This window comes from Eptatretus burgeri, chromosome 6 (assembly GCF_056783735.1).
Source record: "Eptatretus burgeri isolate ZD-2024b chromosome 6, Ebu_testis_v1, whole genome shotgun sequence".
NCBI lineage: Eukaryota > Metazoa > Chordata > Myxini > Myxiniformes > Myxinidae > Eptatretus > Eptatretus burgeri.
In genome coordinates this window covers 94,885,361-94,898,962 of record NC_140966.1, presented here as the reverse complement: position 1 = coordinate 94,898,962, position 13,602 = coordinate 94,885,361, and positions in this window count along the sequence as shown.

Sequence of the window (13,602 nt, the reverse complement as noted above, 5' to 3'; positions counted from 1 at the left end):
GACCGGTTTAAGGTTAAAGTGGGATTGCACCAAGGATCGACTCTGAGCCCTTTCCTGTTTGCAATGGTGATGGACAGGTTGACGGACGAAATCAGACTGGAGTCTCCATGGACTATGATGTTCGCGGATGACATCATGATCTGTAGGGAGAGTAGGGAGCAGGCTGAAGCGAGCCTTGAGAGGTGGAGGTATGCACTGGAGAGAAGGGGAATGATAGTCAGTAGGAGTAAGACGGAGTACATGTGCGTAAAAGAGAGGGAGGGTGGTGGTATGGTGCGGTTGCAAGGAGTTGAGGTGGGAAAGGTGGATTGGTTTAAATACTTGGGATCAACTGTCCAAAGTAACGGAGAGTGTGGAAGAGAAGTGAAAAAGAGAGTGCAGGCAGGATGGAGTGGGTGGAGAAGAGTTGCAGGAGTGATTTGTGACAGAAGGGTAGCTGCAAGAGTGAAGGGGAAAGTATATGATGGTAGTGAGACCAGCTATGTTGTATGGTTTGGAGGCGGTGGCACTAACAATAAGACAGGAAGCGGAGCTGGAGGTGGCAGAGTTAAAGATGCTGCGATTCTCGTTGGGAGTGACGAGGATGGATAGGATAAGAAATGAGTATATTAGAGGGACAGCACAGGTAGGACGGTTTGGAGACAAAGTGAGAGAGGCGAGATTGAGATGGTTTGGACATGTGCACAGGAGGGAAACGGAGTATATCGGGAGAAGGATGTTGATGATGGAGCCGCCAGGCAGGAGAGAAGAGGAAGGCCAAAGAAGAGGTTCATGGATGCGGTGAGGGCGGACATGCGGGTGGTTGGAGTGTCAATGGAAGATGTGGAGGATAGAGCGAAATGGAGACGGTTGATCCGCTGTGGCGACCCCTAATGGGAGTAAGCTGAAAGAGGAAGAAGAAGATATGTCAAAGCTCGTTTCATTTCATGCAGTAACAAAAATCTGATGGTGGAACAAAAAAAGGGGCATGCCGAAATATTAATATATATATATATATATATATATATATATATATATATATATATATATATATATATATATATATATATATTGTTGTGGTTGACCAAATTCGCAAACCACCATTCAGGTCCCTTAGGTGAGATATCTCGGTAAGTATATGTGTAGTTAGGCCCAAACCCGTTGTCTAGAGGGAATAAATGTCATTCATGAGGGCTGCGACTTCAGGATAGCCGTTTTTCTTTTACTATCTTTATTTTGGACCAGCCGCCATTATTACCACCACCAACCACGTCTCAACAGCCATCACACAACAACCACCAACCACAACGCCGCTTCACCACAACCGCCACAACCTTTACCGTCACAACTCGCCACCATCGCATCACCGTCATCTCGCGCCACTCGTGGGCACCGATGCTGGACTCGTGTAGGGCGCGCACCGAGCAGCGTGTTCAAAAACATCACGGACTTTCCGCAGAAAAACGGATCAAAAACGACTCACGCCCACTTTTGTTCCGTCCAATCGGTGAGCGAGGGGCGATTTGGCCCCGCCTCCAGGGCGTTGGAGGGCGGTCGCTATATGCAAATTCATGGATCAAAAAGCATTCACGCCCACTTTTCCTCGGGCCAATGGGGAGCCAGCAAGAGAGGTGAAGGGTCGGAGGCAGAGGGTCAAGGGTAAAAGAGCGAAGCCACGGGGCTTATAAAAACGACTGCGTTCGTCAGTCGAGGGCAGTTCGCAGTTGGGAGTTCGCAGTTGGGAGTTCGCAGTTGAGAGTTCGCAGTTGGGAGTTCGCGGAGCCAGTGAAGAGTTGGGACGAGTCAAGAGAGGAGACGGAGAGGGCGATCGGACGAAGCTGTGGAGAGGCGGCGGCGGCGAAGGCGGTTGAGGGGGTGCTCGCGTCGGATTCGGGGAACTGCGGAGGGAGAGGCCGGCGGCGCGACCGAGGTCGTGGTGGAGACGCTCGTCGCGGGACCCGAGATTTTGTGAAATCCTCCTTTCCCCGAGCATCAGCAACCCCCTCCTGTTTCCCCCCGCGCTGAGATAGTGCAACAAAAGGGCGACCTTCCCACCCCCTACCAGACACTGTCCGCGAGGGCTGCGGAGTTGAGGCACCACCGCCACTTCGCGTCTCATCATCAGACGGGTAGGCCCGACACGGTCTCGGCCCCAGGCCGCCTACCCCCCTCATCCTGGAGGGTGGTTCTCTTTTCTTTTGCTTTGGGAATATGTGTTGTCGGCGCCGTCTGTGAAGTAAAATTGTATAAGTGTTGCCGAGTGCCCGGTAGTCGGATAGATCTGCATTGTTGCATTTGCTTTTTTTTTTTTTTTTTTTTTTTTTTTGTATACCTTGGTCGAGGCTCGTATGAGAGCTAACACACAACTCACAGCAAGGAGGCATGAGACAAGAGGGGCGGGAGTGGAAGGGACAAAACATTGGGGAACAGACACAGGTGAACTGTGGAAGGGAGAGGGATGGGGATGGGACGGGGAACATGGCGAGGGGAAGATGGACATTAAAGGGACTTTCAGGAAGGAAAGCAGGAGAATTGAAGGAAGTGGGCTTGGGTGGATTATCGCGGGTAGAAAAGATCGAGGATTTGGATGGGGGAAGATAAGAGGTGGTGGTGAACAGCTGTTTTGAAAGCCTGAAGGGAAGAATGGGAAAGAATAGAGTGAGGAAGTTTATTCCAAAGGCGGGAAAAAAGAGGAATGAAAGAGTGAAGATGAGCAGTGATTCGTGATTTTGGTAGTTTTACCAGAAGGGGGTTGTTGGCGGACCTTGAGCGCCCTGTGGAAATGTGGTTGGGACAAATCGCAGAGAGAGCAGGGGGGGCAAGTCTGGAGAGGAGTCGGTAGAAGACAGAAAGACCACCGACCAACCTGCGGTGATTGAGTGAGAGGCCCAAAGACTCAGCTTCATTGCGGGAGATGCCAATGATCTTAAAAGCCCTGGTTTCGACAGCGTGAAGTCGAGAAAGGTGGGAGGCAGGAGCACCAGCCCAGAGGGGAGAGCAGTACTCCATCAGGCTACGGACAAAAGCTTTGTAAGTGGTCAGGAGCTCAAGAGGGCCGAGGAAGGACTTTGCACGACGGAGGATTCCCAGTCGGCGACTGGCTTTTGAGGCAAGGTTGGAAATGTGACTTTCCCAGGAAAGGTCATGGCAGATAGTGAGACCCAGAAGCTTGAAAGAAAAGACTTCTTCCAGAGGATTGTTGAGAAAGTGGATGGGGGGTTTTGTAAACGGTCCTTTCGAAGAGACATAGTGAGAGTGTGAGATTTGTCTGGATTGAAAGACATGTTCCACGTGTTGGACCAGTTTGTGATTTTATCCAGATCTGCAGTGAGCGAAGAAGCTGCTGCTTGCCGGTCTGAGGGATGACAGATGGTACGGCAGAGGGTTGAGTCATCGGCAAAGAGAAATAGAGGATTTTCCAGAGAGTCCGAGAGATCATTGATGAAAACCAGAAAAAGAACAGGGCCCAGAACGCTACCTTGAGGAACTCCAGCCTGCACAGGAAGAGGGGATGAAAGAACTCCATTTAGGGCCACACGTTGACTGCGACAGGAGAGGAAGTCTGCGAGCCATGAGTGGAGATGGCCTTGAATACCATGGGCAGAGAGTTTGGTGAGTAGGGCAGGGTGCCAGACTGTGTCAAAAGCACGTGATATGTCCAGGGATACGGCTCGGATTTCCTGTCTGGCATTGAGGACCTCCATCCATTGATGGGAGAGCAGTAGCAGCATATCTAGGGTAGAGTGACCTGGTCTGAAACCAAATTGATGATTGGAAATCAAGCCATTGGAGAAGAGGAAGGATTTCATGTCTGAAGCGATGATGGATTCCATAACCTTGCTGATGATTGGGAGAAGGCTGATTGGTCTATAGTTACAGGGATCTGTTTTGCACCTTTTTATGCAGGGCAGTGATGTTAGCAGATTTCCCAAGCAGATGGCAGATGACCTTGGGAAAATGAGAGGGTGAATAGAACAGAGAGAGGGTGAGCAAGAGCAGAAGAGCAGGCTTTGAGGACACGTGGGATGCCGTCTGGACCGGTTGCAGAATCTGACTCGAGGTTTGAAAGCAAGCTCTCCACCTTGTCAGGAGAAAAGGATACAGAGTCCAGGGACAGTTGGGTGCGACTGGGTAAAGTGGGTAGAGATAGTGATGGGTTTGGGACACAAGATTTAGCTGCAAACACCGAGTTTAGACATTCAGCTTTATCACGTGTGGAATCAGCAGTGCCGCTATTTGCGATAACGGAGGGGATGGAGAGGGGACATACACCAGAAACAGATTTGATTAAACGCCACCAGGATTTTGAGGAGGGAGAGAGGTTTGAGAGTTCAGACTTGAGATGAGAAAGATGTTGTTTTCTGGCTCTCCTGAGGGTAGCTACACACTTGTTCCGAGCTTTGTGGAAAGAACTGAGATTGTTCTCAGTTGGGTTTGCTTTCCATGAGGCAAAGGCAAGTTGTTTCAGGACAACTGCCTCGCCACAAGCTTCAGTAAACCAAGGGCGGGAGGAAGGGTAAGACAACTGAACACGAGAGGGGATAAATCTGTGCATGAGGGAGAGCAAGTTTCTTTGAAAGAATTCCCAGGATGAGTTGATGTTTGAGAAAGTAGTGATAGGAGACCAGTCTGTAAGTTTGATGGCTGCTCGGAGACCCTGCCAGTCGGCTTGAGTGAAATGCCAGACTCGACGGCGGTGAGGTGGTTCTCTGATAACAGCCAGAGAGATGTCCACTTTGACAAGGACGTGGTCAGAAGAACCAATTGGAGCGAAGGAAGAGCAGCAGTCTTCTTCTTTTACATGTGCTTTTGGTGGAATTGTATATGTGTGCTTTCCGTTCATCGCGAAATAAATGTGCTTATTGTTGAACTGTTTTCCCGCTTCGCTTCGTCATTTCTTTCATTGAATCCCCATCTTGCTTCACGTAAAGGGTTGGTCGTGGGCTAAGACGCCCGATAATTAATCGAACCGTCGAGGCCGACGAATAACACCGCTCGGTTATCCCGATAGTACGGAACGGGTCGCTTAAGTGGCCCGTGTCCGAAGTCGACCTGCGGCGAGGTGCGATCGCCCGGTCTACCCTCCGTGTGGGTACTTAGGTAGGTCGAATTTGGCGAGCAACCCTATCCCACGCGGGGGCCGATTGGCTCGATCGCGGTGAGACCGAAAGGTCCACCCGTGACTGGTTCCCGGCGTTAGTCCGAGAGGGTCACGACTGGATTGTCCGTCCAGTGGGCGATGTGCCGCGATTCGAGTTACGTGGCCGTTCGCATGCCGGCGGGCGCGAATCCGCCGGCTGGCGCGAATCCGCAACACTGGTGTCAGGTCGTGCGATATAAACTCATCGCCCTCCTCGCAGCACTGGTAACGGAGAACGGGAAAACGGGCTCTCCTGTCTCCAATTAAATTCACGGGAATCGGTCCAGGGGTGAGAGGAGCGACCCCCGATTCCCTCCAAATTACGAGCGAGCTAAATTAACCCTTTAAGAGAAGCAAGATGGCGTCTCAAGGCGAGCGGGAGCCGGGGGTATTAGAAATGGATGTAGAATGTGTAGAATCCATGGCTCAGGATGAAATCCCCGTGCAGGAAAAGTTGGTTGTACAGGAAAACGAACTCGCCCAACTGAACCCAGAGCCCGAAATGGGTGCGGCAGCGGCCGCGGTGTATGACACCTCCCCTCCCCCTCTCCACCAAAACCCTTCCCCAACCCCTGCCGAAACGGCTCACCCAAGCGCACCCGACATGGCCCAGCTAATCACCATGCTGGCAAAGATGGATGCGAATGCACAAAAGATGAATGCGGATATGAAAAACGAAATGAAAGGCATGAACAAACAAATAAACGAAAAGATGGATACAAATACAAATGAAATGAAAAACGAAATGAACAAGCAAATAAACGGAATGGAAGCAAACATGAAGGAAGAAACGAAAAAGCTGCGGGGTGAGACGCAGAACATGGGCCGATGCCTGCAGGCGGGCAGGAAGGCCGTGACCAGGGAGATCAAAATGGCGACTCCACGTGTAGAAGCGAACGAACTGGGAGGGGGTGCAACGGTGACCGAAAGGGAAAAATTAAATGGGGAGACCAAAACGTGTGAGACGAGACGCGAGGTGACGACGACAGAAATAATAGTTGAGACAAGGGAGGTAAAGGGTGAAGAGGTGACTGAGTTGGCAGACACGGGAGATGGGAACGATAGAGGAGAGACTGCATGATAATGACGGGTTAAGTGACGCACACACACACACACGGAGGTAGTGGAGGACAATGGGGGTGAGCTGGTGGACTGGGTGGAGGCCCGGTGCGAGCAGCTGGATGGCCTCCTCCAGGAACGAGGGGAGGGAGTGTGCCCCCTTGAGGCGAGTCACGACCAGGTGAGTTCGGTCGTGCTTTGCGAGGTTGAGGGGACGGGTGCTGTGGACATGTGCACGGAGAGCTTGGGGGGTATAGAGGCCCCGGAGACCCTTGTGGGGACACAAATCCCCAGTGTGGTTGGCCCTGTGTGTGTGGTGCAAGGTGTGAGTGCGTCCCCGTGTGTGGAAGCGACCCCGTGTGTGAGTGGTGTGGTGGCGATGGTGCCGGAGTACGTGCTTCCCAGCACGCCGTGTGTAAAAGGGGCACCGCAAGTGAGTGAGGCACCGCGGTTGAGTGCCCCCGCGTGTATGAGTGAGGCACGGTGTGTGGATGAGGCACCGCGGATGAGTGCCCCCGCGTGTGTGAGTAGTATGGTTTGTGTGAGTAGTGAGGCACGCGTGAGTGAACGGCCGAGTGCAAGGGAGACCGTGTGTGTGAGAGAGCGGTATGTGAGGGAGATGTCGGTGGCATGCGGGAGCACGCAGCCGCGTCTCCCGGTGTGAATGTAATGGAATGGAGTGTGAGCGTCGTAACACGCGGGAGTGCGTGTGTCGAATGGCGACGACGGCGACATGTGAGGAAAGAAAGCCGAGTAGCGGCTGTAGTTGTTTCGGGGACCGTGCCGGGTTCACCCAGCAGTGAGCACGAGGTCCGTGCTGTGCAACGCACGAGGCCCCCACGTGCTCGCTCGCGAGAGTGAAGTCCCGGTCCGGAAACGTACGCGGTGGATTTGCCGATCCCGCGGACGGACAAAGTTTAGGCAGGATTTCGGATTTGGACCGGACGGGTTCTCCACGCGATCGTGTGTGTTTAGCTCCAACGGGCAAAGCACATGTGTTCGCGTGGGGAACCCCTCGAGACGTGGGGCTTGTGTTTTTTTTTTTTATGCACACGGTGACGTCATGGCTGCACGCGGGGTTGGAATCCGGCAGGAGGAGTATCCCTGCCGGATGGTACCGTCCAAGGAGGGACGAGGTACACGTGCAGCTGCATGACGTCACGGGCAGGTGCAAAGTGCGCGAGCTCTGAGTTGCCGCGCTGGTGCTGCGCATGGAAAAAAAAAAAAAAGCAAGCCTCACTTTCGGGTGCACAGGATTCCTGGGCAAGGGGTGAAAGACCCCGTTACCGGGGCACAGGATGGAAACTAGTTAGGGGGAAGGGTTAGCTTAGTTAGACCGACTTCATGGGGCAGGGGTAAGTCCTCATGGAGTCCGTGGAATGGATTAGTTAGAGGGATTGTAGCGAGATTTAGGTTGGGAAATAGAGATTTGGAGACAGTGACAGACAGTGAATGTGTAGTGGGGACGTAGTTTAGCTACGTAGTGTTAAAAGGAACGTGCTGTAGTGTAAGGGACGACGTGGGAGCACGAGTTAGTTAGGGGAAGTAGTTAGGAGGATGGCAGAGTTCAGCGGTGAGTGTGTTGAAGAGTTGGTGAGTTGTGAGGTGAGTACTTGTTGAGTGAGTGAGGCCAGCGGGTCTGTGTGAGTGGAGCGAATGGGGAATGCATGGTGCGATGAGTGATTGGGGGGAGGAGTGACTCCCGCCCAAGGGACCCCGGGGTCAGTGTAGAGTGAGTTAGGGGGTTAGTTAAATTGAAAAATGGAGGTCGTTTTGTTGTTGGTGTGAATGTAGGCTCGAAACCCGTTTGGAGGGGTGCAGGAGCCCTGTTGACGGGCTGGGAGCGTGGCTGCGAAAAGTGAGTATCGCTGAGTGGGTACCCCGGGCACCAGGCTAGTCGGCCGTGGTAGGCCAAGGGCCCATGGGGGGCCGGGATAGCGTAGTGGGCACGGGTGCGCCTGCTTGGTGCGGGGGCCCGAGGCGCCATTAGCCGCGTGGGCAGTGTTGTGGGCACGGGTGACCCTCGGAAAGGGGCCTGGGAAGCCAGCCTGCCACGTGTGCGTTTCAGGGGAGGTGCCATGGGGGGCACTCCCCGGTGTTAGGGAGCTGGTAGGCTCGGAGGCAGTGTAGTGCCCGGGGGTGCCATAGCGGGAGATTCGGCAGAGGGTCGTGCCTGCCAAAGGGAGCCACGTGTCCCAGCCATGAGACCGTGTGAGGGCACGGAGAGAAAATTGGGGGGCGAGGCCCGAAATTGTGAGGACACCAACACAGGCGACGGGAATCTGGGTTGTTAGAACCGATAGTTTAAGCGAGAGGCGCTTGTTGAAAGCCCCGGGGTAGTTTAACAGTTAAATGGATAGGGTAGATTAGGAAGTGTACCCCTCCGCACCATCCATCCCCTCGCTCTCGTTGTGGGCCGCTGGACCCACTTTGGTTATAGATTGCTGAACTATGGGGAGGCCATTCTGAGGCTTCGTTGGGCCTCGACACAGGACGTTAGCTCTCCCTTATTCCCCTCCGGGAAGGGAACGTAGGGGTTGGGAGTAGGCTAGGTGACAGGATAGGTTAGCCGAACAAGGACGATAAAGGGGGTTAGGGGACGATTTATAGTGGGGAAGTAAAAATAAAAACAACAAAAAAATAAGTTGGGGCTAAATTGGGTTTGACAAATTAAGGGAGTGGGTATAGACAATGACAGGCAAAGGCGATAGGTTGGGAGGGAGACCGTAGGGTAGGTCCGAGCCCGCCTTCCAAGTGGCCAGCACCACCTCACTCTCTCCACCAACCTCCACTGAACGGCAAAGGCTGGCCAACTTCATCGGCTGGCCGTGTTTTGCTTCAAGGCGGAGGCCGGCCAACTTCATCGGCAGCTGTTATTTTGCTGCAAGGCCTGTGCCATCGGCTGGCCGTGTTTTGCTTCAAGGCCTGTGCCGGCCACTTCCTCTGCTGGCTGTTTTTCTTCAAGGCCTGTGCCGGCCAGTTCATCTGCCGGCTGTGTTTGCCTGCAGCGGCCTTCTTCTGCGGGCTGTGTTTGCCTGCTGCCTTTGCCATGCCATGCCCACTGCCCATGTTCACCAGCCCCGTTCAATTTTGCTTTGCCCCCCCCCCCCTGTTCATTTCCATGTGCGCCAGGATCAGAAATCAACAGTTTGCAAGCTGCAAGAACTGCCCTGTTGGCAGCTACAACACGGGCCTGCAGTGGCGGCCCGTGCACCGTGTTTGTATTTATCCATCCATTCGTTGTGTTCATGGCGTGTGCCACTTGAGCTGGCACGGAAACTACGTTTGTGCAACCCATGCACCGTTGTGGTTCACTGCGTTCAGTTCAAACCATTCATCCATCCATTCGTTGTGTTCATTGCGTGTGCCACTTGAGCTGACACGGAGACTGCGTTTGTGCAGCCCATGCACCGTTGTGGTTCACTGCGTTCAGTTCAAAAAGGAAGGCCTTGGACTGCGTGTGAGCAGCCGGCCACGTTCCCTGTCACCTGCATTGTTTTGAGCCAGAGACTGCATGTGAGCAGCCTGGCTCCCTGTTAACTGCTTTCTTTTTGCAGAGTTCAGTGATCCTGGGCCATGGTTTAGTGTAAAATTTGTAAGTTAAGGTTAAGATGTACTGTACATATGAGTGCGCCCCCGGCATGTTTGTCTTAGCGCCGGCAATTTTATTTAAGTCGTCCGCGTGAGTGAGTTTGTTTAGGTAGTTACTCAGCCCTTAGGTTATTTATTTTGGGGACACGAATACCATGAATGTCGAACTCAGGGATCCGTAGGTAAAATGTACTAGGGGAAAACTACACATGATGGCACACGAAAATTTGACGACTCGGGACGAGTCTGTAAAAAGGGGAGGGGGTAGTGTTGTGGTTGACCAAATTCGCAAACCACCATTCAGGTCCCTTAGGTGAGATATCTCGGTAAGTATATGTGTAGTTAGGCCCAAACCCGTTTTCTAGAGGGAATAAATATCATTCATGAGGGCTGCGACTCTTCAGGATAGCCGTTTTTCTTTTACTATCTTTATTTTGGACCAGCCGCCATTATTACCACCACCAACCACGTCTCAACAGCCATCACACAACAACCACCAACCACAACGCCGCTTCACCACAACCGCCACGACCTTTACCGTCACAACTCGCCACCATCGCATCACCGTCATCTCGCGCCACTCGTGGGCACCGATGCTGGACTCATGTAGGGCGCGCACCGAGCAGCGTGTTCAAAAACATCACGGACTTTCTGCAGAAAAACGGATCAAAAACGACTCACGCCCACTTTTGTTCCTTTTGTTCCCCTCGGTGAGCGAGGGGCGATTTGGCCCCGCCTCCAGGGCGTTGGAGGGCGGTCGCTATATGCAAATTCATGGATCAAAAAGCATTCACGCCCACTTTTCCTCGGGCCAATGGGGAGCCAGCAAGAGAGGTGATGAGTCGGAGGCAGAGGGTCAAGGGTAAAAGAGCGAAGCCACGGGGCTTATAAAAACGACTGCGTTCGTCAGTCGAGGGCAGTTCGCAGTTGGGAGTTCGCAGTTGGGAGTTCGCAGTTGAGAGTTCGCAGTTGGGAGTTCGCGGAGCCAGTGAAGAGTTGGGACGAGTCAAGAGAGGAGACGGAGAGGGCGATCGGACGAAGCTGTGGAGAGGCGGCGGCGGCGAAGGCGGTTGAGGGGGTGCTCGCATCGGATTCGGGGAACTGCGGAGGGAGAGGCCGGCGGCGCGACCGAGGTCGTGGTGGAGACGCTCGTCGCGGGACCCGAGATTTTGTGAAATCCTCCTTTCCCCGAGCATCAGCAACCCCCTCCTGTTTCCCCCCCGCGCTGAGATAGTGGGACAAAAGGGGGCCCCCTTCCCACCCCCTACCAGACACTGTCCGCGAGGCCCGCGGAGTTGAGGCACCACCGCCACTTCGCGTCTCATCATCAGACGGGTAGGCCCGACACGGTCTCGGCCCCAGGCCCGCCTACCCCCTCATCCTGGAAGGTGGTTCTCTTTTCTTTTGCTTTGGGAATATGTGTTGTCGGCGCAGTCTGTGAAGTAAAATTGTATAAGTGTTGCCGAGTGCTCGGTAGTCGGATAGATCTGCATTGTTGCATTTGCTTTTTGTCTTCTTCTTTTACATGTGCTTTTGGTGGAATTGTATATGTGTGCTTTCCGTTCATCGCGAAATAAATGTGCTTATTGTTGAACTGTTTTCCCGCTTCGCTTTGTCATTTCTTTCATTGAATCCCCATCTTGCTTCACGTAAAGGGTTGGTCGTGGGCTAAGACGCCCGATAATTAATCGAACCGTCGAGGCCGACGAATAACACCGCTCGGTTATCCCGATATTACGGAACGGGTCGCTTAAGTGGCCCGTGTCCGAAGTCGACCTGCGGCGAGGTGCGATCGCCCGGTCTACCCTCCGTGTGGGTACTTAGGTAGGTCGAATTTGGCGAGCAACCCTATCCCACGCGGGGGCCGATTGGCTCGATCGCGGTGAGACCGAAAGGTCCACCCGTGACTGGTTCCCGGCGTTAGTCCGAGAGGGTCACGACTGGATTGTCCGTCCGGTGGGCGACGTGCCGCGATTCGAGTTACGTGGCCGTTCGCACGCTGGCGGGCGCGAATCCGCAACAATATATATATATATATATATATATATATATATATATATATATATATATATATAAAAATGTATATATATATATATATATATATATATATATATATATATATATATATATATATATATATATATATATATATATATATATATATATATATATATATATATATATATATATATATATATATATATATATATAAAAATGTATGTATATATATTTATATATTTATATATATATATATATATATATATGTATATATATATATATATATATATATATATATATATATATATATATATATATATATATATATATATATATATATATATATATATATATATATATATATATATATATATATATATATATATATATATATATATCGTATATATATATATATATATATATATATATATATATATATATATATATATATATGTAGATATAATATACCAACATATATACCAGCCTGTATCTATATATGTATACATCTATATACATATATATATATATATCTATATATATATATATATATATATATATATATATATATATATACATATATATATACATGACAAATACACATTATGTTGGTTGCCCTTTGTGTCCAAAGAAGGCCATTTACATGAATCATACAAACTTCCTGGTCAATTTGTTTTTATTGTAGAATTTTCTACAGAGACTGCAATCACACTCGAACATAGCACACAGTGTAACCCCATGTCTCGTCGCTTCCAGGAATACCAGAGAAATTGCTATCCGCAAAGCAGGCAGGGATTTGGAATTTAACCAGATTGCCAGTGATAGCTTGCATACTCTTTGTGAAGGGCATCGTGGGATCTGCACTTACTAAAATATAAATACGAGTCGACCCAGTATAACATCCATAAGAGGGATGGCAAACACATAGATGAATCTCCTTGCATGCAAAACACCAGGATGAGAGTTTATAGCTGGTTCAATATTCAAACCCAGACTGGACAGCTTGGATGTGAGTACACATACCTCTCGGCTATCCTGCGAGTTCATCAACAATGTACCATACTCTTTACAGAGCATTGTTGTTGCCTTAGCACTTTCTTGGCAATTGTTGTAGGCTAGAATAAATCCTGCAAGGGACGCCAGTCCGATGTAGATCGACACAAGCATCACATACTATAAAACACTAAGTGAGAACTACATTTGGTCGTCTTAGTTTCCTTTCCTGGACAGCGAAATGCTTTCTTATGCACAACAAGGACACTTAAGATGCGATTCCCACCAGGCTTGTTCACTTTCTGACATCCAAATGATTGAACATTCTTATAAGAGCACATCTTCCACGAGGCTCACCCTTGTAGAGGTAAAAAGAGGTGCAAGTTGATTCTACCCTGGAAAATTAAAATTAGTGCTCTTTTCAAGTGTCCCAGCCTTCAGTCTTTCAAAAGTGCGACTCAGAAGCTTGATCTTGAAATATTAATGGGTTGAGACAAGGATTGCATAGCATAACAAGTGCATCATTGGCACAGATAGAGCCATCTGCCCATTGTGATTCCAAATCTTTCCAGTGCCATTTGCTTGAAATTGGAAAACACAAAGTCAGTAAAAAAAAAAAAAGAGAAAAAGTGTGGACTTTTATTATTGCACCATGGGGACACAGAGCAAGATCAATCTTGTCAGATCACTGGATTGCAGCCAATTTTTAACTCCCTGCGACATTGGGCTTAAGCGGAAAGTGGATGTTGATTTGAGGTTGGAATGTAGTCAGAATTCATCGGCGATCCAGAAACCAATGCAGAGTTAGCGGTGATAATCAGCAGTTGCATTCACGTGCTCATTGT